Here is a 26,327-nt window from a genome sequence, read left to right on the forward strand (position 1 = left end):
ACCAAAATCAGGAGCATTTACATACTCCAACAGTGAACATGCAGAAATAGAAATCAAGAAAGCCTGCCCATTAATAATAGCCACCAAAAAAATAAAACATTTAGGAATAAAGCTGACCAATATGTGAAAAATCTCTATGAAGAGAACCACAAACCACTGTTGGGAGTAATTAAAGAGGACACAAGAAGATGGAAAGAGATCCTATGCCCTTGGATTGGAAGAACCAACATTGTGAAAATGTCCATATTACCCAAAGTTATATACAAATGTAATGCAATCCCCATCAAAATTCCAATGACATTTTTCTCAGAAATGGAAAGAAGTATCCAGACATTTATATGGAATAACAAAAGACCATGCATAGGCAAAGCAATTCTGAGCAAAAAAAATAAATAAATAAAGATGGAGGCATAACACTACCTGACTTGAAACTATACTACAAAGCTATAATAACCAAAACAGCATGGTACAACTCAAAATGGATTAAAGAATTAAATATACACCCTGAAACAATAAAACTTCTTAAAGAAAACATAGGAGAAACACTTCAGGAAGTAGGACTGGACACAGACTTCATGAATATGACCCCCAAACCACGGGCAACCAAATGAAAAATAAACAAGTCGGATCACATCAAACTCAAAAGCTTCTGCACAGCTAAACAAACAATTAACAGAGTTAAAAGACAACCAACAGAGTGGGAGAAAATATTGCAAAATATACATCAGACAAAGGATTGATATCCAGAATATACAAGGAACTCAAACAACTTTACAAGAAAAAAACAAGCAATCCAATTTAAAAATGGGCAAAAGAGCTAAGCAGGCATTTCTCAAAGGAAGATATACAAATGGCCAACAGACATATGAAAAAATGCTCAACATCACTCAACATTCGGGAAATGCAAATCAAAACCACACTGTGATACCATCTCACGCCATTTAGGATGGCTAATATCCAAAAGACTCTGAACGATAAAGGCTGGTGAGGTTGCAGAGAAAAATGAACTCTCATACATTGTTGGTGAGACTGCAAAATGGTGCAGCCTCTATGGAAAATGGTATGGAGGTTCCTCAAACAATTGCAGGTAGATCTACCATAGGACCCAGCTATCCCACTGCTGGGAATATACGCAGAGGAATGGAAATCATCAAGTCGAAGGGATACCTGTTCCCCAATGTTCATTGCAGCACTCTTTACAATAGCTAAGAGTTGGAACCAGCCCAAATGTCCATCATCGAATGAGTGGATACGGAAAATGTGGTATATGTACCCAATGGAATACTACTCAGCTATAAAAAGAATGAAATAATGCCATTTGCAACCACATGATGGACCTTGAGAGAATTATATTAAGTGAAACAAGTCAGGCACAGAAAGAGAAATGCCACATGTTCTCACTTATTGGTGGCAGCTAAAAATAAATAAGTAATTTCACACACACACACACACACAAAATCCGGGGGGTAGGGGAAGAAAACATAACAATTACAATTACTTGAAGTTGATATGACAAGCAAACAGAAAGGACATTGTTGAGAGGGAGTGGGCAGAGGGAGGTGGGAGGGAGGTTTCAGTAATTGGCCACAATAATCAACCACATTGTATATAGACTAAAACATATAAAATAAAATAAAATAAAATAAAATAAAATAAAATAACCACACTCTAATCAAGTTAGCTAAATGACCAGCCCTCTAAAAAATACATAAATAAAAATAAAAAATAAAGCCCTTGACCACCATTTTTAGCCCATTCCATATTGCATGATCCTATAGTCCAATCACCTCTTCAATGCTCCACCTTTCAATTACCATAATAGGATCTCCCACCCTCTTAACACTCACAGTGGGTGCTAAATTTCTAATACATAAAACTTGGGTAACACAATTCAAGCATCAGGGAGTTTGTGGGGAAATAATTCAATCCATACAGGTGATATTAATTAAGAGCACTAAAGAAAAATATTTGGCAGATAAGTAGCTGCATTCTGTGTATGATGGGATGTATTTATTTCCTTAAGCAATAAAACCACATCTGGTACAACTGGTGCAATTGGAGCCACAACATGGTTAAGTTTACAATGATCTACTGTTGTTCTCCAAGATCCATCTCACTTATATAAAGGCCAAGCAGGTGAGTTAAATAGGGAAGTGGTGGGAATCACCACCTCTGCATCTTTCAAGTGCTTGATGATGGCACAAATCTTTACAATTTTTTGAGCTAGAGGCAGTTAGAGTGGCTTCAAATTAGCCTTTTTCACCATAACAGCCCTTACTCCGCAGGTCAGGGAACCAACATGGAGATTCTCCTAGTCATTGAGTATGTCTGTTCTAGAACTGGATACGTAACTGCAGGATAGGGCTGGAAACCCACTGGACTCAGTATGAGGTAAACCTGAGTCAACTCTTCATTGATCAGTGGACCTCCATAAGCCCCTACGCGGACTAGAGGGTCAGGGCATTGTCTCCTGAAATTGGTGTCAATTCAGAGTGTCCAGAATTCTCTAATATATCTGGTTATTTTCTTTTCCTTAATGCATACTTACCCTGCTAAAAAGCCACAGGTCCCTTTGAGGAAGGCTGGGAAGAAGATTAACAGTATAAAATTTTCACAGTTTACCCAGGTCCTTCCACAAAGGAACTCTGTAATTCAAGGATTCTGGGTCTATAAACTGGCTCAAGCGTACAGATTGAGGGACTGTGACTCTCAGTTTTTATGATTCAGTTTAGATATCTGTTCACTTTACTTCAAGATTTTCTGCTTATACAGATCAGGTAAGAATTTAGCAGGTCTCCTGTTTTACTTTTTGTAACACCATAATCAACTAGCCAACACCATAGACCTGCATGAGTTCATGAGTTAGACCATTCTGATTGCTGCTTTGACTCTTCTGTCCATTATGGTAACCACGTCCACCTTGCTTTCATGCTTGAGTGTTCCTACTTGCCCCCTGCAACTCTGGGATCCATTTACATCAATTACATTTGGTTTTCCAATTCAGTGGTAGCAAATCCCACTATAAGATTTGGACTACAGAGAAGAGCAATCACAGAGCTCTTCAGCAATTCTAGGGCTTGCCTCACACATTTATTTCTCACAATTTTAGTAAAAATATATCTTCTGGACTATTCCAGCGTGAGCAACTAGGTCTTAAGTGATAAGTCCACTCTCACATTCAACTCTTTTAAGGCCTTTGAATCTCTTCCTCTACAATAAACCAAGGCAGGTCTGGCATTCTGAGTTTGCTTACTATGGACCTCCTTTTCCTCTGTGTTTTAGCCAACCAACTAGACAAACTGATAGAGTAATTTTTTAGCTTCTGGAACTGCAATATTAAATTCAGAATCTCTGCTTGGTGTGCCCCTGTCAATAAGCTGGGCCTAACTCAACAAGTTTCTTCCACCATTATCTAACATCTTTAATATCCATTTTTAACATACATTCCCTGTCTTTTTCTGGGTGTGAATTATTTTTTAATTAAGTAATTACTTTGGAGGGTGGCACACCTCCTCTGGAGTCACACTTAGCACCTCATCTTTTGTTTCCTGCTGGGATTTGAAGCTAGTCATGGATCTAAAAGCAAAGAGGTGTAGTGGGGGTGGGTCATGAGGATAATCAGCATTATCTTGCAGGGCAATTGTCTTATGGGAGGCTGTTATAGTTTCCTGAGAAAATGCAGGGTTGATCTCCTCAGATGGGCTGGGAGCGCCTGCTTCTATTGGCAAAGAAAGACTAATCAGAATGTAGGACCTTGATGTCCTCAGCCTCATCAGGATCTTTCCACACAATCCCATCCAACTTTAAGAATCCCACTCATTTCTAATCAGTGCCCTCACTTGAACAGTGGACACCCTGCAAGGCTGGGAATTCAATTCACATTGTAATTCAGCCACTTAAAGATGAGATTTGGGGTCCAGTTTTCAGAAATCTCAGCCCTGCAGCTACAGAAAGTAAGAATCGCCTTCAGGGCAGACATATAAGCCTTAGGACATTTACGTCCTGCTTGAAGTGGGAACTTGAATCTCTGCACTCATGCTTTTCTTTCCGCACATTGTTTGGTGATAACCAGCCAACGTTATCATACTCGTTAGTTTGACAGAAATGTTCAGAGGTCTATACATGGTCATGCAGTCCTTGCTTCTTGTAAGCATTTGATTAGAAGTAGCCAGTGGGAGCATTTTGTTTATCCCAATCACACATCACATCATAACCTATCAGTGCACTCTTTCCTACGAGAAATAAAGTTACTAGTGTCTTTAAATATAATTGAATTACAGAGTCAATTTCAGAAACTCGAGAACCAATTTTAAAAACTCTTACTTAAGATTCTGTTCCTCTGGAATCATTACCAGAACCAAAATCAGTTTAGTGAGGTTTCTCCAGGAAAACAGAACCAGTGGATGTGTCTGTGTCTGTCTGTCTGTCTGTCTATCTATCATCATTAAGGAACTGGCTTACACTACGGTGGGGGCTTTGATGGGGTAGACCAGCAAGCTGGAGACTTGGGAAAAAGTGGCAGTTCCAGTCCAATGGCAATCTGCTGGCAGGATTCTGTCTTGGTCAGGAAAGATCACCAGCTCTTTATTATTATTTTTTTCCCCACTCAGCACTTATCGTCCTATAACACATTGCATATTTTATTTATTATTATTTGTTGCCTAACATACATCTTTTTTTGGCTACAATATTGATTCAGTGCAGGCAGGTTATTAGGCAGTCTTTCTTTCTTTTTCCCTGAAACATGTCATAAACCAAGTTTCATGTCTGACATGCATTAGGTTCTTGTGTGTGCCTGTGAAAGCACTAAATAAAAGTTTCTCCACTTTCTCTGAATTCTTTTCAAACACCAAGGCTATTTGTTTCTACTTGATTCTCCTCTTCTCCCTTTAAATCTGTCTTTTGGGTAAAATTTTCAGAATTAAAAAAATAATATTTTGTAGCAAAACTCTAAAGTTGGCAAGAAACACAGCCCGGTCTTATTTTCAACTTCTTTCTCTCACTGCATAGACCTCAGGGTTCTCATTTCATATGCCATTTCCACCTGATCTATTTCAAGCATCTGCTCTCTCTTACCCTGCTTGTGTCTCTCTCTAACTCTCTCTATATTTCTTTCTGTCTTTGTTTCTATCTCTCTGTCTCTCTTTCTCTCTCTTGCTCTCTTTTTGATCTCTCTCAATTGATTATTTACAGCTAATAGCTACTAATAGCTTTCAGTAATTTGAACATTTCACAAGTGTTTTTCTGATATCGTCTCAAATCCCCATGCAAACACTGTCACTATACTTCTGGATGAAATGATAATCACTTTCCAGCAAGGAAATGACCTCATGGTGTCTGAAACCTTTATCTCAAGGATAAAATGCACCCTTTTGCACATAAGCTTAGGCTATGACAATGGCAGCCGTTGGCCCAGCAAGAAATGGCGTTTGGTAAGTGGAACTTATTAGATACAGAGCCATATTTTTAGAGAAATAGTATGTTTTTCATAAAAAATATGATGTGGACATATTGGAACCTAGAATGACATACAATTTTTCTTTTCCCTTTAGGGTCAAAATTGAACATAGAAAAACATGTGAGGCAGGGATTATTTCTGAGGGTATCAGAGACATAGAATCATCTCAAACTTTCTGTCCCAGGGTCCCTGACATCTCATGTCCACCTTCTCTGTCAGTACCTTGTCTGAAATTCTCTCTGGATGAATACACTGAATTTCACAGCCTTTGCTCTCCTGCTTGTAAAAGGGTTAAGACCATGTTTAGCTCTTGGCTGACACTTATACATTATGTACTTGTACATTATGTGCACTTATACTTATGTCAGCTGCTGCTTAGAACGTTATTTTTAAACAATCTGTAGTTGTAGCGTTCCTATACGGTTGGCTGTGACAGAATGTCTCTGACAACTTCCTGTGATCAGTGCAACTGTCCACCTCCATCTCTTTTCTTATGTGTGCTGGGGATCAGGATGCACTTTATTGCACCAATAATTTAATGTCTTTGGAAACTTTCTGAGATGAGTGTGAAGAAGGTAAAACTTCAACTCCCATTTACAGAAATAGAAATCTCCTTATTACCAAAAGTGACTAAGTGTTTTCAAGGTTTAGGAAGCAGGAATAATTGGGTACTGTCAACGTTTGAAGTTCTAAATGCAACACTGACACTTAACCAGATTTATAGCTGCTTCGATGGTCCCCAAACACTTGCACCTGCTCCAATCCATTGGGATCTAAAGCTAAAGCTGTTGTTCCATTCAGTCTTCAAGCAGTGAAAACTTGCTGGGTTCTGATTGCTGAGATCCAAGCCAGAAGAACTGTGAGGTGGGGATTTTCCTGTCACTATCCCAGAAAGCAAGACGTCCCTCATTTAGTCCCTAATTGTGCTTCCGTAAAAATTATTGAGAAAAGAAACAAGAAGGGTCTTTATTGTCTCACAAATAATTGTAGGTCTTAAAGGGCACACGAGACCCATAACCATAGTTGGTGTAGGATTCACCGATATTTTCTTGTCTCCATTATTTACCATACTTTCGTTGTTCTCACTCCTGCTCAATGGACTTAATTTAGTATAAGTTAAATTTATCAGGATGATTTCTCGGGCCTCTTCCCTCTTTCTTTCATCTGGATTTGTTGATCCATCTCTACTATAAATTTGCTAAATGTTTTTCTGTTTGTTGTCATAAAACATTTTCTTCCCAAGGAAATTTTAAACAGGACTGTGTACATATGCAAAATATAATTTTCCCTTTTCTCACTCTCTCACTATTCTTTCTATCCTCTGTAACACTGTGGTCAAACTGTGACTGATAATTATATAGCCCTCCAGAAATGGTTTTGATTTTCTAAAGCATCTATTTCTCTGAACTAAGCTGTACTTTATCATGATTCTAATATTTCTCAAATTTTAATACCAGTTAAATCACTTGTAATTCAATAACTTTTTAATTATTAAAGTAAATGAATAAAATATTATTACAAAAATACAGTTTTTGTATTGGTGAATTGCAATTTGAATTCTTTAAAAAACATCTAAAGTTTAGGTGATTATAAAATTTTGTCAATTTGAATATGACAGAAAATGTAGAAGGATTCCATTCTCATCCTAGTTTAAATAAGGTCAAACTGAGAATTATAGTTAATTAATATTATTTTTCACTACACATAAAACTGCAAAGCTCCAATAAGAAGGATCATTATGCAACGTGAAGCTATAACCCTAAATATCAGACAAAGAAAAGTATTTTTAAATCTCTTTTAAAATTTATTTTGCATTTACATAATTCCTGAGAAAAACCTATTCTATTTCTGTTTTGTTTCCTCTCAAGGAATGCTTGTTTAAATAATTTACCTGCTTAGAAAACACACGCTCTTTCATTGAACTTTTATAACAGGCGCTTAAAATCTTGACGGCCTCCTTTTTTTGTTGTTGGTGTATGAAATATTTTTTAATATTCTGAGTTTAATAATTTTTTGTGTCTTTAGTCTTACACAAGTTTTACTATTTTACATACCATAATTTCCTTAAATTATTTTATGGCTTCTTTTTCTTTTTTCGCTTTCTATTTTTCTCAACTCAGGTTTTAAAAAAAATGTATGTTCCTATGTGCTTAATCTACTGGATATTAGTCTGTGTGTTTATATGCCAGTACATAAATATGTTTATTTGTCTAAATGACATTCAGTAGAATTTTGCTCTATTTTTCCATCTAAATGTCAACATTTAAATTAATAAACGTTTTCAAGCTAAATTTGAACTCATTTTTACTCATACACTTAGTTTCAAATATTTTTCATATCTATAAGTCTCTAGCTCTCTATAATTAAAGTTCATAGATCTAACAAACGTCCTATCTCTGCATCTATTGATTTTCCTATCTACCTATCACATGCTTCGCATTACTTCCTAGATTGTCTGTTCTATTTCTTCGATTCACTATAACCAATTTGTATTTATAATTTTTAAAAATATTTGGCAAAACTATTATTTCTATTATGCTCAATTTCTTTTCTCCATCTTCTTTTTTAGCACTACAGGACATTTGGGAATGTTAGCTGGTTATAAAATACGTTGCTCGTGCACACATATTTTTTGGTAAAATTATGTAAGATATTGGGGCAGTTTCTCTGAATTTCTTCAGGTCTTATTTTGCATCCATATCTTGTATTACCTTCAACATCACTTACTTGTATGATTAATTTATAAAGTTATGCATTTTTAAATAATGTTTATCACAATTATAAATATAACGGTTTCTAAAAATTAAAAAAATCAGTGTATTATTGTTTTATCTAGCATTCGTTTCTTCTCAAAACTCATTCATAAAAATTTACTTTATTCTATTTAGCAATTTATTTAGCAACCTTGCAACTGGATTATTTCCAAATAATAAAAAGGTTATTTTGTGATGGCCAAGATATAAATTTATAGTTATACTCTTTTTTGCCTTCTTGATTCTATTTACTAGAGATACATTGAATTTAAATAAAATGGTGGATTCCAGCATTGTGGTCTTATTCCTAAACAATTTTCATGTGCTGCTAGTTATCGCTCTACCAATAAAAATAAATTGAAAAATAATTATAACCACTGTAATAGTAAAAAGGGTTCCCTTTAGTACTGGGAAATGATAAAAATAGTACAAGAGTTAGTATCCCATTAATACACCATAGTTGTATGCATTACTGAGTTCAGGAGTGGAGGTCTATAACTCTCACTTAAACAATAGACACATTTTGTGTGTCTGCTTTGCGTACTTTTTAAAAATGTAGACGTAGACCTTGATAATTTGATATGTGCATACATTCTGAAATAATAAGCACAATTAAGGCAATTCACCACCTCACATAGTTACCATTTTTTGTATGTGTAGTGGGAACACAGGATCTACTCTGTTAGTCAATTCAAGTACACAGTACACTATTTTTGCCTGTAGTCACCCTGCTATACATTGGAGCTCCAGAATTTATTCATCTTGGAAAATTGAAACCTTGTACTCCTTTATTAACATTTTCTAATTCCCCCTACCCTCAGCCCCTGGTAACCACCATTTTAATCACTGCTTCAATAAGTTAGACTATTTTAGATTTCACTTTTGTATGAAATCATATGTTTTTCATCTTTTCATGTCTGGCTCATTTCACTTACCATGATATCCTCTGGGACCATTTATGTTATTGCAAATGACATGATTTCTATCTTTTTAATGACTGAGAAGTATATCAAAGTATGTATATACCATATTCTCTTTATTCATTTATCCATTGTTGAATATTTATATTGTTTCTATATCTTGGCTATTGTGAGTAATGATGCAATGAATAGAGGAGTTCAGATATCTTTTTGAGATTCTAATTTTAATTCTTTTGGGTAAGTATGCAGAAGTAGGACTGCCAGGTTATGTATCGTTCTATTTATTTTTCCATTTCTAAAAATTTTAATAATTTATTTTATTTATCCCAGATTTCCAAATACTATCACTATATTATATCATTTTAATATATATTATTAATAATTTGTATATTTTGTGTTTGCATTTCAAGTCTTTAAAATTTGGTGTGTATATTACACTTACCGTACTTCTCAATTTGAACTAAGAACATATCAAGTGATTCATGTAGCTGGTAGATACCATATTGGACGGTCTGGAGGAAGGAAGGAAGATAAAAGTGTATTGCATTACAAATACAGAGATCTATGCCCCACAGTTGTATCCAAGGATTCAGAGAAGAATACAGATGGAGGAACTTGCTCCTCAGGACAGGGATATATCTTGTATACTCAGTGTATATAACAGCACTTGTGCACTCGATACGTGCATATTTTAATAGTTTCACGTTTTTAAGTGAATGAATAGAGGAAGAGTCAAAACAGTAATCACAGACATTATTTTTAATTTTTTGAGGAACTTCCATATTGTTTTCCATAGTGGCTTCACCGATCTATAGTTCCACCACCAATGTACCAGGATTATCTTTTCTTTCACACCTTCCCCAACACTTGTCATTTTTTGCTTTTTTAATAATAGCCATTCTAACAGGATTTAGGTGATCTCTCATTCTGGTTTTAATATGCATTTCTCTACTAATTAGTGATGTTGAACATCTTTTCATAAACGTGCGGCCATTTTGTATGTCTTGTTTGGAAAAATGTCTATTTAGATCCTTTGCCGATTTTTAAATTGGGTGTTTTTTCCTCCCTCCCTCACTCCCTCCCTCCCTCCCTCCCTGCTCTCTTTCTTTCCTTCCTTCCTTCCTTCCTTCCCTCCTTTCTTCCTTCCTTCCTTCCTTCCTTCCTTCCTTCCTTCCTTCCTTCCTTCCTTCCTATTGAGTTGTAGGAGTTCTTTATATTTTGACTATTAACCAGGTCTGCAGACGTTTCCTTCTATCATAGGTTGCCTTGTAATTTTGTTGATGTTTTTAAATTAATTTTTTTTCAAATAATTTTATTTTGTCGATATATAATGTGGTTGATTATTGTGGTCCAGTACCAAAACCTCCCTCTCTCCTCCCTCTCCTCCCTCCCACCCAAAAATGTCCTTTCTGTTTGCTTGTCGTATCAACTTCAAGGAACTGTAGTTGTTATGTCTTCTCCCCCTACCGTCGGTTTTTTTTTGTTGTTTGTGTGTGTGTGTGTGTGTGTGTGTGAGTTTATTTATTTATTTTTAGCTTACACCAATAAGTGAGAACATGTGGTATTTCTCTTTCTGTGCCTGACTTGTTTCACTTAATATAATTCTCTCCAGGGTCATCCATATTGTTTCAAATGGCAGTATTTCATTCGTTTTTATAGCTGAGTAGTTTTCCATTGTGTAGATGTACCACATTTTCCGTATCCACTCATCCGATGATGGACATTTGGGCTGGTTCCAACTCTTGGCTATTGTAAAGAGTGCTGCGATGAACATTGGGGAACAGGTATACCTTCAACTTGATGATTTCGGGGAGTTTCAAGATGGTGGCGGCTGCGGCGGCTGGCACAGAGTAGCTGAGGTGGAAAAGGTGGCCACTGGGCCTCAGGCAGCCGGGAAACTTGTGGACCTTCCTCTGGCCATCTCTTAAGGGAGGACTGCTGCTGCTGGCCGGTCGTGGGGGCTCAACGCCACTTTGCCCCCGGCAGGAGTGGCTGCCTCATTTACAGGCAACAGCTTTGAAGTGTGGAGCAGGAAAAGAACTGATTCTTAGCTGCAAAAGCGAGTCTTGAAACAGGGAACACGGCGCCAGGGCTGCTGTGGATGCAGCCAGGATCCCGGAGGCTGGGGCCGCACTGAAGGCGGCAAGCTGCCCTATTCAGGATTCGAGGTTTCAGGCCAGCATTAAAGAAGATTCCTGGGAGTGCCCGAGCGGCGCTGCGACTGAACAGCCCGAGGCAGCAGCGCCGAGAACACGGAAGGCAACAAACCAGAGACAGAGCGAGCGCCCGACCTGGCACAGCACTGTGAGTGATCCCTGGCACAGCTCTGTTCGGGGGGTGGATGCCCACGCGGCTCCCGCCTGCACCACCAGGCTACTCACTGCCCCGGTGCTGACTCCATTTTCCCAGGTGCGGTCAGCTCCGCCCGGCTTGGCCATCACTGAGCCCATTTGCTTGGCCTGGCGCGGGGCTTTCCGGACCCTGCGGGCCGGCCTCCTCTCCCACTCCCTCCGAGGTTCTCTGGCGGGGCTTTGGGTGTGGGGCATCCCGACTAGTGTTGGGAGGGCTAGGAAGTACGGCGGGCCGACTGTCACCCCACCACACCCTGGACTCCGCCCCGGTAAACTTCCTGTTACTGGGAGGCAGATACCATCTCTGCGACCACCAGTTTGGAAAAAAGCCTAACGAATTTCTGGTTGGGAATAGTGTGGTAGGAGAGTTCCCAGGTCCGCTTGAACCTGCCGGAGAGCAGGCTGCAGGCGGGCACTAGACTCTGTTTATACCGGGGGGATACAAAGGTGAACAAGACCCGAGAAAGATCTACACAGTGCTACAAAGGCACCCAGAGAGACCGGTCGTCTGTGCCTAGCAGAAACCTGGTAGACTTCCTGGGCAAGGCGGGGCAGAGCAGGGTCTTGAAGGACCAGCTGATAGACGAGGGGTGCAGAAGACACGCCCCAGCCCAGCACAGTGTGCACAGAGGGGGGAGACGTGCGGCCAGGGAGGCGGAGACTCGAAAGAAACCACACACCCGGTGGGGTCGCCACTGCACGATCTAACAGCCTGGGCCAGAGCACACGGAACGGGGAGAAGTCCTGTACAGAAAGTGAAAGCTCAACAGAGATCACACACCCTGTGGTACGTGATCCACCAGCCCAGCAGAGTACAAGCTGACCAGAAAGGTGGATCCTCGGAGAAGCCCAAGACCCGAGGCAACCACACACACAAGACACTAGAGGCCAACTAAGCAGCCACGGCGGGAGCCACACCAAATTGGCAACCACAGCAACATCCTAGTTAGTCATTAGTCTCAAACCGGTGGACTGTGAAACCCCCTGCCACAATGAATAAACACCAAAAAAAACACACCAGAAATACAAAAAATCAAGAAAGTACACCACCAAAAGTTAATAAATCTCATAATCTAGATCCTATAGAACAAGAAGCCCTTGAAATAACTGACAAGGAATTTCGAGTGATAATTCTAAGGAAACTGAATGAGATACAAGAAAACTCAGCTAGACATCATGATGAAATGAGGAAAAGTATACAGGATCTGAAAGAGGAAATATACAAGGAAATCAATGTCCTGAAAAAAAATGTAGCAGAACTTGCTGAACTGAAGAAGTTATTCAGCGAAATAAAAAACACAACGGAGAGTTTAACCAGCAGGCTTGTCGAAGTTGAAGAGAGAACCTCTGAACTTGAAGATGGGCTGTTTGAAATAACACAAGCAGACAAAAAGAAAGAAAAAAGAATCAAGGACATGGAAGAAAATCTGAGAGAGATATCAGACAACTTCAAGCGCTCAAAAATCCGGGTCATGGGTATTCCAGAAGGGGAGGAAAATGGAGATTCCATTGAAAACATATTCAACAAAATAGTGGCAGAAAACTTCCCAGGTATAGGAAAAATCACAGATCTTCAGATCCAGGAAGCTCAACGATCTCCAAACGTATTCAACCCAAAAAGACCTTGTCCAAGACATGTCATAGTCAAATTGGCAAAACTCAGAGACAAAGAGAGAATCTTAAAAGCTGCAAGAGAGAAGCGTCAAATCACCTATAAGGGAGCCCCAATCAGGTTAACATCAGACTTTTCATCACAAACCCTAAAAGTTAGAAAGGAATGGGATGATATTTTCAAAATACTAAAAGACAAAGATTGCCAGCCAAGAATACTCTACCCTGCAAGGCTATCCGTCCGAAATGAGGGGCAAATAGTATATTTCTCACACAAACAAAAACTGCGGGAGTTCACTACCACAAGACCACCCTTACGAGAAATCCTCAAGGGAGTACTGGGTTTGGTTCATGAAAAATAACTAACACTGCCATAAAAACCTAAAAAAAATCTCAACCCACTAGTACAATAAAAATGGCATTCATGAAGACAAAACAAGCTAACAAAAACACTATCTACAACGTAAGGAACCAACAAACAAAGAAACCAAACAGTAAATCAGAAAGCAAGGAACAAAAGACACCTAAGACAACAAAACAACCAATAAAATGCTAGGAATAAATCAACACCTTTCAATAACAACTCTTAATGTTAAAGGCTTAAATTCCCCAATTAAAAGAAACAGACTGGCTGACTGGATTAAAAAGCAGGACCCAACTATATGCTGCCTACAAGAGACCCACCTCACCCATAAAGATTCACATAGAATAAGAGTGAAAGGATGGAAAAAGATTTACCATGCAAACAGAAAAGAAAAACGAGCTGGAGTGGCTATTCTTATATCTGACAAAATAAACTTTAAACTAAAAACCATAAAAAGAGACAATGAGGGACACTACTTAATGATAAAAGGACTGATCCATCAAGAAGACATAACAATCATAAATATGTACGCACCCAATGTTGGAGCAGCCAGATTTATAAAACAAACTCTATTAGACCTAAAGAAGGAAATAGACACTAATACCATAATAGCAGGGGACCTGAACACTCCACTGTCAATATTAGACAGATCATCTAGGCAAAGAATCAGTAGAGAAACACAAGATCTAAACAAGACTCTAGACCAATTGGAATTGGCAGATATCTACAGAACATTCCACCCAATAACCTCAGAATATTCATTCTTCTCATCAGCACATGGATCATTCTCCAGGATAGATCACATATTAGGTCACAAATCAAGTCTCAATAAATTCAAAAAAATTGCAATTATCCCATGTATCTTCTCAGACCACAATGGATTAAAACTAGAAATTAATAACAAACCAAACTCTGGAAACTATACAAACACATGGAAATTAAACAGCATTCTACTTAATGACATATGGGTCCAAGAAGAAATCAAGCAGGAAATCAAAAAGTTTATTGAAACTAATGAAAACAATGATACATCATACCAAAACCTGTGGGATACTGCAAAAGCAGTATTGAGGGGAAAATTTATTGCATTAAATGCTCACTTCAGAAGAATGGAAAGATGGCAAGTGAACAACCTAACACTTCACCTAAAAGAACTAGAAAAACAAGAACAATCCAATCCTAAAGTTAGCAGACGGAAAGAAATCATTAAGATCAGAGCAGAACTGAATGAAATTGAACACCAAAAAACAATTCAAAAGATCAACGAATCAAAAAGTTGGTTTTCTGAAAAGATAAATAAAATTGACAAACCATTAGCATGGCTAACAAAAAAAAGAAGAGAGAAGACTCAAATAACAAAAATTAGAAATGAAAAAGGCGATATTACAACTGATTCATCTGAAATACAAGGAATCATTCGAGACTACTATAAACAACTATACGCCAACAAATTTGAAAATCTGGAGGAAATGGATAAATTTCTGGACACACACAGCCTCCCAAAACTGAACCGTGAAGACGTAGAAAATTTCAACAGACCAATAACAATAAAGGAGATTGAAGCTGTTATCAGAAGGCTCCCAACAAAGAAAAGCCCAGGACCAGATGGATTCACAACAGAATTTTACCAAACATTCAAAGAGGAATTGACACCGATTCTTTACAAACTATTCCAAAAGATTGAAACGGACGCAAATCTCCCAAACTCATTCTCTGGAGCAAACATCATCCTGATACCAAAACCAGGTAAAGATATAACCAAAAAAGAAAACTACAGGCCGATATCCTTGATGAATATAGATGCAAAAATCCTCACTAAAATACTAGCAAACAGAATACAGCAACACATACGAAAAATTATTCATCACGATCAAGTGGGATTCATCCCAGGGATGCAAGGTTGGTTCAACATACGCAAATCAATAAATGTGATTCACCATATTAATAAACTCAAACACAAGGACCATATGATCATCTCTATAGATGCTGAAAAAGCATTTGATAAACTTCAGCACTCATTCATGACAAAGACCCTCTATAAGTTAGGTATAGAGGGAAAGTATCTCAACATAATTAAAGACATATATGACAAACCCACTGCCAATATCATTCTGAATGGGGAAAAGCTGAAAGCTTTTCCTTTAAGAACAGGCACTAGACAAGGATGCCCACTCTCACCACTCCTATTCAACATAGTGTTGGAAGTACTAGCCAGAGCAATCAGAGAAGAGAAGGAAATAAAGGGCATCCAGATTGGAAAAGATGAAGTCAAACTGTCCCTGTTTGCAGATGACATGATCCTATATATCGAACAGCCTAAAACCTCTACAAAAAAACTGTTGGAATTGATAAATGATTTCAGCACAGTAGCAGGATACAAAATCAACACACAAAAATCAGTAGCATTTCTTTTCTCCAATAGTGAACATGCAGAAGGAGAAATCAAGAAAGCCTGCCCATTTACAATAGCCACCAAAAAAATAAAATACTTAGGAATTGAGTTAACCAAGGAGGTGAAAAATCTCTATAATGAGAACTACAAACCACTGCTGAGAGATATTAGAGAGGATAAAAGAAGATGGAAAGATATTCCACGCTCTTGGATTGGAAGAATCAACATAGTGAAAATGTCCATACTACCCAAAGTGATATACAAATTCAATGCAATCCCCATCAAAATTCCAAAGACATTTTTCTCAGAAATGGAAAAAACTATTCAGACATTTATATGGAACAATAAAAGACCACGAATAGCCAAAGCAATGCTCAGCAAAAAAAATAAAGCTGGAGGCATAACACTACCTGACTTTAAGCTATACTACAAAGCTATAATAACCAAAACAGTATGGTACTGGCATAAAAACAGACACACTGATCAATGGAATAGAATAGAGAATCCAGAAATCAACCCACACACTTACTGCCAGCTGATCTTTGACAAAGGCACCAAGCCTATTCACTGGGGAAGGGATTGCCTCTTCAGCAAGTGGTGCTGGGATAACTTGATATCGATATGCAGGAGAATGAAACTAGATCCATACCTCTCACCGTATACTAAAATCAACTCAAAATGGATTAAGGATTTAAATATACACCCTGAGACAATAAAACTCCTTAAAGAAAACATAGGGGAAACACTTCAGGAAATAGGACTGGGCACAGACTTCATGAATACGACCCCAAAAGCACGGGCAACCAAAGGAAAAATAAACAAATGGGATTATATCAAACTAAAAAGCTTCTGCACAGCAAAAGAAACAATTAAAAGAGTTAAAAGACAACCAACAGAGTGGGAGAAAATATTTGCAAAATATACATCTGACAAAGGATTAATATCCAGAATATATAAGGAACTCAAACAACTTTACAAGAAGAAAACAAGCAACCCAATTAAAAAATGGGCAAAATAGCTAAGTAGGCATTTCTCTAAGGAACATACCGAAATGGCCAACAGACATATGAAAAAATGCTCAACATCACTCAGCATCCGGGAAATGCAAATCAAAACCACATTGAGATACCATCTAACCCCAGTTAGGATGGCTAAAATCCAAAAGACTATGAACGATAAATGCTGGCGAGGCTGCGGAGAAAAAGGAACTCTCATACATTGTTTGTGGGACTGCAAAATGGTGCAGCCTCTATGGAAAATGGTATGGAGGTTCCTCAAACAATTGCAGATAGATCTACCATACAACCCAGCTATCCCACTGTTGGGAATATACCCAGAGGAATGGAAATCATCAAGTCTAAGGTATACCTGTTCCCCAATGTTTATCGCAGCACTCTTTACAATAGACAAGAGTTGGAACCAGCCCAAATGTCCATCATCAGATGAGTGGATACGGAAAATGTGGTACATCTACACAATGGAATACTACTCAGCTATAAAAACGAATGAAATATTGCCATTTGCAACAACATGGATGGACCTTGAGAGAATTATATTAAGTGAAACAAGTCAGGCACAGAAAGAGAAATACCACATGTTCTCACTTATTGGAGGGAGCTAAAAATTAATATATAAATTCACACACACACATACACACACACACACACACAAACCGGGGTGGGGGGAGAAGATATAACAACCACAATTATTTGAAGTTGATACAACAAACAAACAGAACGGACATTGTTGGGGGGGAGGGGGGAGGGAGAAGGGAGTGAGGTTTTGGTGATGGGGATCATTAATCAGCTACAATGTATATCGACAAAAGAAAATTGAAAAAATAAATAAATAAATAAATAAATAAATAAAAAATAAAATAATTTTAAAAAAATTAAAAAAAAAAAAAAACAACTTGATAATTTCCATTCCTCTGGGTATATTCCCAGCAGTGGGATAGCTGGATCATATGGCAGATCTATGTGCGATTGTTTGAGGAACCTCCATACCATTTTCCATAGAGGCTGCACCATTTTGCAGTCCCACCAACAATGTATGAGAGTTCCTTTTTCTCTGCAACCTCGGCAGCATTTATCATTCAGAGTCTTTTGGATATTAGCCATCCTAACTGGGGTGAGATTGTATCTCAGTGTAGTTTTGATTTGCATTTCCCGGATGCTGAGTGATGTGGAGCATTTTTTCATTTGTCTGTTGGCCATTTGTATATCTTCCTTAGAGAAATGCCTCCTTAGCTCCTTTGCCCATTTTTTAGTAAGGTTGCTTGCTTTTTTCTAGTGAATTTCTTTGAGTTCCTTATATATTCAGGATATTAATCCTTTGTCAGATGTATATTTTGCAAATATTTTCTCCTACTATGTTGGTTGTCTTCTAACTCTGTCAATTGCTTCTTTTGCTGTGCAGAAGCTCTTTAGTTTGATATAATCCCATTTCTTTATTTTTCCTTTTGTTGCCCATGCTTTTGGGGTCATATTCATGAAGTCTGTTTCCAGTCCTACTTCCTGAAGTGTCTCTCCTATGTTTTCTTTAAGAAGTTTTATTGTTTCAGGGTGTATATTTAATTCTTTAGTCCATTTTGAGTTGACTTTAGTGTATGGTGAAAGGTAAGGGTCTAGTTTCATTCTCCTGCATATAGATACCCAGTTCTCCCAGCACCATTTGCTAAAGAGGCAGTCTCTTCCCCAATGTATAGGCTTGGAGCCTTTGTCAAACATCAGATGGCTGTAGGTGTGTGGCTTGATGTCTGGGTTCTCTATTCTATTCCATTGATCAGTGTGTCTGTTTTTATGCCAGTACCATAGGGTTTTGGTTATTATAGCTTTGTAGTATAGTTAAAGTCAGGTAGTGTTATGCCTCCAGCTTTATTTTTTTGCTCAGCGTTGCTTTGGCTATGCCTGGTCTTTTGTTATTCCATATAAATGTCTGGATAGTTCTTTCCATTTCTGAGAAAAATGTCTTTGGAATTTTGATGGGGATTGCATTAAATTTGTATATCACTTTGGACATTTTCACTATGTTGATTCTTCCAAACCAAGAGCATGGGATATCTTTCCATCTTCTTGTATCCTCTCTAATTTCTCTCAGCAGTGGATTGTAGTTCTCATTATAGAGATTTTTCACCTCCTTGGTTAACTCTATTCCTAAGGATTTTATCTATTTTGGCTATTGTAAATGGGCAGGCTTTCTTGATTTCTATTTCTGCATGTTCAGTATTGGAGAATAGAAATTCTGTTAATTTTTTTCTGTTGATTTTGTATCCTGCCACTTTGCTGAAATCCTTTATCAACTGCAAGAGTTTTTTTGTAGAGGCATTAGGCTATTCGATATACAGGATCTTGTCATCTGCAAACAGGGACAGTTTGACTTCATCTTTTCCAATCTGGATGCCCTTTATTTCCTTCACTTCTCTGATTGCCCTGGCTAGTAATTCCAAAACTATGTTGAATAAGAGTGGTGAGAGTGGGCATCCTTGTCTAGTACCTATTCTTAAAGGAAAAGCTTTCAGCTTTTCCCCATCAGGATGATATTGGCAGTGTGTTTATCGTATCTGGATTTAATTATGTTGAGATACTTTCCATCTATACCTAACTTATAGGGAGTCTTTACCATGAATGAATGTTGAATTTTATCAAATGCTTTTTCAGCATCTATAGAGATGATCATATGGTCCTTGTGTTTGATTTTATTAATATGATGTATCACATTTGTTGATTTGCGTATGTTGAACCAAACTTGCATCCCTGGGATGAATCCCATTTGATCGTGATGAAAAATTTTATGTATGTGTCGCAGTATACTGTTTGATAGTATTTTAGTGAGGATTTTTGCATCTATATTCATCAAGGATATCGGCCTGTAGTTTTCTTTTTTGGTTATATCTTTACCTGGTTTTGGTATCAGGATGATGTTTGCTTCATAGAATAAGTTTGGGAGATTTGCGTCCATTTCAATCTTTTGGAATAGTTTGTAAAGAATCGGTGTCGATTCCTCTTTGAATGTTTGGTAAAATTCTGTTCTGAATCCATCTGGTCCTGGACTTTTGTTTGTTGGGAGCCTTCTGATAACAGCTTCAATCTCCTTTATTGTTATTGGTCTGTTCAGATTTTCTACGTCTTCATGGCTCAGTTTTGGGAGCTTGTGTGTGTACAGAAATGTATCCATTTCCTCCAGATTTTCAAATTTGTTGGCGTATAGTTGTTTAGAGTAGTCTTGAATGTTTCATTGTATTTCAGATGAATCAGTTGTAATATCACCTTTTTCATTTCTAATTTTTGTTATCTGAATCTTCTCTCTTCTTTTTTTTTGTTAGCCATGCTAATGGTTTGTCAATTATATTTATCTTTTCAATAAACCAACTTTTTGATTCATTGATCTTTTGTATTGTTTTCTTTGGGTTTCAATTTCATTCAGTTCTGCTCTGATCTTAATGATTTCTTTCTGTCTGCTAACTTTAGGTGTGGATTGTTCTTGTATTTCTAGTTCTTTAAGGTGAAGTGTTAGGTTATTCACTTGCCATTTTTCCATTCTTCTGAGGTGAGCATTTAATGCAATAAGTTTCTCCCTTACTGCTGCTTTTGCAGTATGCCACAGGTTTTGGTATGATGTATCATTCTTTTCATTAGTTTCAAGAAATTTTGTGATTTCCTGCTTGATTTCTTCTTGGATCCATATGTAATTAAGTTGAGTGCTGTTTAATTTCTATGTGTTTGTATAGATTACAGAATTTGAACGCTGTTTAATTTCCATGTGTTTGTATAGATTACAGAATTTCATTTGTTATTGATATCTAGTTTTAATCCATTTTGGTCTGAGAAAATACATGAGATCATTCCAATTTTTTTGAATTTATTGAGACTTGATTTGTGACCTAATATGTGATCTATCCTGGAGAATGATCCATGTGCTGATGAGAAGAATTAATATTCTGAGATTGTTGGGTGGAATGTTCTGTAGATATCTGCCAATTCCAATTGGTCTAGAGTCTTGTTTAGATCTTGTGTTTCTCTACTGATTCTTTGTCTAGATGATCTGTCCAATATTGACAGTGGGGTGTTCAGTCCCCCTGCTGTTATGGTGTTAGTGTTTATTTCGTTCTTTAGGTCCAATAGAGTTTGTTTTACAAATCTGTCTACTCCAATATTGGGTGTGTACATATTTATGATTGTTATGTCTTCTTGATGGATCAGTCCTTTTATCATTATGTAGTGTCCCTCATTGTCTCCTTTTATGGTTTTTAGTTTAAAGTCTATTTTTCTAGCTACTCCAGCTCGTTTTTCTTTTCTGTTTGCGTGGTAAATCTTTTTCCATCCTTTCACTCTTAGTCTATGTGAGTCTTTATGGGTGAGGTGGGTCTCTGGAAGGCAGCATATAGTTGGGTCCTCCTTTTTAATCCAGTCAGCCAGTCTGTGTCTTTTGATTGGGGAATTTAAGCCTTTTACATTAAGAGTTGTTATTGAAAGGTGTTGATTTATTCCCAGCATTTTATTGATTATTGCTTGGTTGTCTTAGGTGCCTTTTTTTCCTTGCTTTCTGATTTACTGTTTGTTATCTGTGTTTGTTAGTTCCTCAGGTTGTAGATAGCATTTTTGTTTGTTTGTTTTCTCTTCATGAATGCCATTTTTGTTATACTAGTGGGTTATTTATTTTTCTGGGGTTTTTTATGGCAGTGGTAGTTATTTTTCAAGAACCAAACCCAGTACTCCATGACAATTTCTTGTAAGGGTGGTTGTGTGGTGGTGAACTCCCACAGTTTTTGTTTGTCTGAGAAATATACTATTTGCCCTTCATTTCGGAAGGATAGCCTTGCAGTGTATAGTATTCTTGGCTGGCAATCTCTTTCTTTTAGTATTTTGAATGTATCATCCCATTCCTTTCTAGCTTTTATGGTTTGTGATGAAAAGTCTGATGTTAGCCTGATTGGGGCTCCCTTATAGGTGATTTGATGCTTCTCTCTTGCAGCTTTTAAGATTCTCTCTTTGTCTTTGAGTTTTGCCAATTTGACTACAACATATCTTGGAGAAGACCTTTTTGGGTTGAATACATTTGGAGATCATTGAGCTTCCTGGATCTGAATATCTATGATTTTTCCTATACCTGGGAAGTTTTCTGCCACTATTTTGTTGAATATATTTTCAATGCAATCTCCTTTTTCCTCCATTTCTGGAATACCCATGACTCAGATCTTTGAGCACTTAAGGTTGTCTGATATCTGTCTCAGATTTTTCTCAATGCCTTTGATTCTTTGTTCCTTTTTTTTTTTTGTCTGCTTGTGTTACTTCAAACAGCCCATGTTCAAGTTCAGAGGTTCTCTCTTCAACTTCCACAAGCCTGCTGGTTAATCTCTCCATTGTGTTTTTTATTTCTCTGAATAACTTCTTCAGTTCGGCAAGTTCTGCTACATTTTTTTTCAGGACATTGATTTCTTTGTACATTTCTTCTTTCAGGCCCTGTATACTTTTCCTCATTTCCTCATGATGTCTAACTGAGTTTTCTTGTATCTCCTTCAGTTTCCTCAGATTTATCACTGGAAATTCCTTGTCTGTCATTTCAAGGGCTTCGTGTTCTATAGGACCTTGAGCTTGAGAGTTATTATCCTACAGTGGTGTACTTTCTTGATTTTTCGTATTTCTGGTATCTTTTCTTTGATGTTTATTCATTGTGGCAGCGGGTTTCACAGTCCACAGTTTTGACATTATTCACTGACTAAGATGTTGCTGTGGTTGCCAATTTGGTATGGCTACCTCAATGTCTCCTCTGTTGGCCACTAGTTCCTTGCATGTGTGTGTGCCTCCGATCTTGGGCCTCTCCGGGGAGCCACCTCTCTGGTCAGCTTGGAGTCTGCCGGGCTTCTGGATCACAGGGCGGTACCGCAGGGTGTGTGTTCTCTGCTGAGCTTCCACCTCCCATGGTGAACTTCTCCCTGTTCCGTGCACTGTGGCCCAGGCTGGTGGGTTGCTCTGAGGTACCGCAGAGTATGTGATCTCTGCGGAGCTTCCCCTTCCCCTGCAGGATGTCTCCTTGCCCTGTGCGCACTAGGCTGGGCTTGGGTTTTAGCCGAGTTGCAGAGGTGGCCCCCCCACAGGGTGTGTGGACTCTATGGAGCTTCTAACTCCCTTGCTGGATGTCTCTGTGCTCCGTATGGAAGCCGCTTGTTGATTGTTTCCTTGCTGTGCATCTTTTAAGGTTGATGTAGTCCCTCTCATTTCTATTAACTTTTGTTGCCTGTGCTTTCAGTGTTATATCAAAAAAAAAAAAATTGTTGCCAAGACCAATATCAAGGAGTCTTTCCCATATGTTTTCTCTGAGGAGTTTCATGGTTTGAAGTCTTATGTTTAAATCTTATTTATTTTGAGCAATTTTTGTGTACGAGTAAGGTCCAATTACATTATTTTACATGTGGATATCCAGTTTCCCCAACATAATTTATTGAAGGGACTATCTTTCCCCATTGTGTATTCTTTACCCAATAAGATATTTTTATTCCTTTTTATTATTTTTTCCTTTTTCTCTTCTGACTAGTTTATTTCAAACAACCTGTCTTTGAGTTCGCTGATTTTTCTTCTGCTTGATTAAGTCTGCTGTTGAAGCTCTATATTGAGTTTTTCAATTCTGTTATTCTGTTCTTCAGATACCACCTAAGAGTTTTGTCAGCCATTGATGTTTGTCACTTGTGCTCTCAGACTATCTAAGTCAGTCTGCCCTTTTCCACTGTTAGGTAGAAAACAATAGAGAAGAGAAAGTTTCCCATAGAATAGAGACGTCGATCCTTTCCCTTTATTTCAACCATACCCCAGGTGTGGTTTTTTTTGGTTGTTTTATTTTGTTTTTAGCAGTATGAACATATAGGATTTGTGTATATTTATTTGTTTGAATCCATTACAAATATTATTTGAGGCTATAAGTTTGCACCATTTGGAATCCTTCATGATAATTCTTTTGTTTTGGTCACATTAATCTGATGGTATTTGATGGCTCCTTTGTTTTCTTGAACCATAAAAAGTTCTGAGCTAATCTCCTGTATTTCCTACCCTAATGTACATTCAGCTATTTCTTCAGGAAGAACTTAAATAATTTTGACTATGTTTATGTATGTATTAATATTCAACAAATTTGATTATATATTATACATATATTTTTACTATAGAGGCAAATTATTTATCATGATATAAATAATTTATGTTATAAAACTTTATTATAATAATTTATAAATTTATAATATATAATATAGTATAAATTATTTATAAAACCTATAGACAAATAATTTTGTTTAAAATTCAGTGGAAATAACTCCTCTTTGCTTGGTTAAGCCCCTAATTTGGTATAAAGTTAGGCTCATTTCTTTTTTTAAAATTTCATCTTTATGTTTATGAATTAATGTAAATATATTCTTGATATATATATATTCAAGAAAATATGTATGTATTTCTAAGCTGAAAAAACAAAAAAGATACAGATTACCTAACTTTATTCTGACTCCTCTGAACTTTTCCTCTGTCCCTCATGAGTACCCACTTTTAAAGGTTTTGATTTATTCTCTCATTTTATAGGTATGAAAATAAAGGCACACACATGCACATCAGCGTGTACCAATATACCATTTCTCTCTGGTTCTACTAAAGTAAAACTAATTGAACATGATGTTCTGAGTCTTTCTTTTCTCTTTTCCCTGCTTCACACATAACTGCATGGACTGAAAGACCAGCCATCAAGAGAACTTCCCCATCACAACCACCACTGTCTGGTGCTTCACTATTGGGATGCACCAGGATTTATTCAGTCTCTCTTTGACTGAGGTTGGGTGTACTCCAGTCATTGTGGTGTTACAAATAATAATTCTGCAAGAAATAGCTTTGTACTTACAAAAGATCTGTTTTTAATGTTTATGTTCACTTGGAATAATGAGTGTTGTGAAGAAAAATTCTAGGTGCAATAAAATTAGTCCAATATTTCATTTCTAGTCTTCATATATCTCTTATTGGAATAAAATCAAACTCGGACATCTCATCTAAATGGATGGATTGGTTTATATTAACTTAAATTGGGGTATTACCTTATTCATTCAGACTGGTGCTGGAATCCTTGGAAATTCTTTACTCCTTTGCCTTTAGAATTTCATTTTTCTCACTGCACAGAACTTGAGACCCATAGACCTGATTCTCAACCAGCTGGTCTTAGCTAACAACTTGGTTATTCTCTCTAAAGGAATCCCTCAGACAATGGCAGCTTTTGGATTGAAATCTTTCCTGGAAGAGGCTGGATGTAAAGTTATCTTCTATTTACACAGAGTAGCCAGAGGGGTGACTCTCAGCACCACCTGCCTCCTCAGTGGCTTTCAGGCCACGAAACTTTGCCTAAGGACCTATGGGTGGAAGAAACTCCCACTTATATCCCCAAAGAGCATTGTTTTCTGCTGTTTCCTCTGCTGGGTCTTGCATTTTGTGGTAAATATTGCTATTGTAAGGGATGTAACTGGCCCAACAAATAACAAAAACATGAGCATGGAAAAAATGTACAGATATTGTTCCTCACCCATTTTAGGGAGACTGGTATTCTCAGTAACTGCAGTAGTTTACTTGTTCACTGATGTTATGTTTTGGGGCCTCGTGGTCTGGACTAGCAGCTTCATGGTCCTTTTTCTGTACAGACACAAGCAGAGGGTCCAACACATTCACAGCAGCAGGCTCTCACCCAGAGCTAATTATGAAACTAGAGCCACATGCATTATCTTGATCCTGGTGAGCATGTTTGTCTCCTTTCATGCTCTATCTGGCAGTTTATCATTTTGGATAACCCAGATTCAAAACCCAATCCCTTGGCTGATAAATATCTCTTCCCTGGTGTCTCTGGGCTTCCCAACATTCAGCCCCTTTGTGTTCATTTTTAGTGATACCCGAGTCTCACAGTTCTGCTATGCCTGCTAGACAAGGAAGACAAATGCTCCAAATATGGTTCTGGGACAAATGTTTCCTGCAGAACATTTTATCATTTATTTTATCACATTTTCTCCCAATATTTGTAGTTTCATATATTATACCATGTAATGTCCAAGGATTTGGGATGTAGTATTGAATAAAAATGATAGTAACATGGCCTCATATTTGTTTATTGCAATGTCAAAAAATAAACATGGTGTAGATAATGACCCAAATGTATGGTGGTTCTTCAAAAACTTAAACATATAATTGTCATATAATTTAGCAATACCTTTTCTGTGTATATATTCAGGAGAAATCAAAGCAGGGACTTAAACAGATATCTTTACACCCATGTTCATAGCAGCATCATTCACAATAACCAAGAAGTAGAAACCACTCAAATGTTCACAGATGGATGAATGGATACACAAAAGGTAGTAGAGACCTACAATGGGATATTACTCAGTATTAAAAAGGAATAAAATTGTGACTGACACATACAAAAACGTGGATGAACCTTGAAGACACTATACCAAGGAAAATATGCCA

At 37.5% G+C, this 26,327-nt stretch overlaps 1 pseudogene; it reads left to right on the forward strand.

Annotated features, from left to right (window-relative positions):
- The first annotated feature begins 24,872 nt into the window (after positions 1-24,872).
- LOC134372385 (vomeronasal type-1 receptor 1-like) lies at positions 24,873-25,904 on the forward strand (annotated as a pseudogene).
- The last annotated feature ends 423 nt before the right edge of the window (positions 25,905-26,327 follow it).

Source organism: Cynocephalus volans, chromosome 3 (genome assembly GCF_027409185.1).
Source record: "Cynocephalus volans isolate mCynVol1 chromosome 3, mCynVol1.pri, whole genome shotgun sequence".
NCBI lineage: Eukaryota > Metazoa > Chordata > Mammalia > Dermoptera > Cynocephalidae > Cynocephalus > Cynocephalus volans.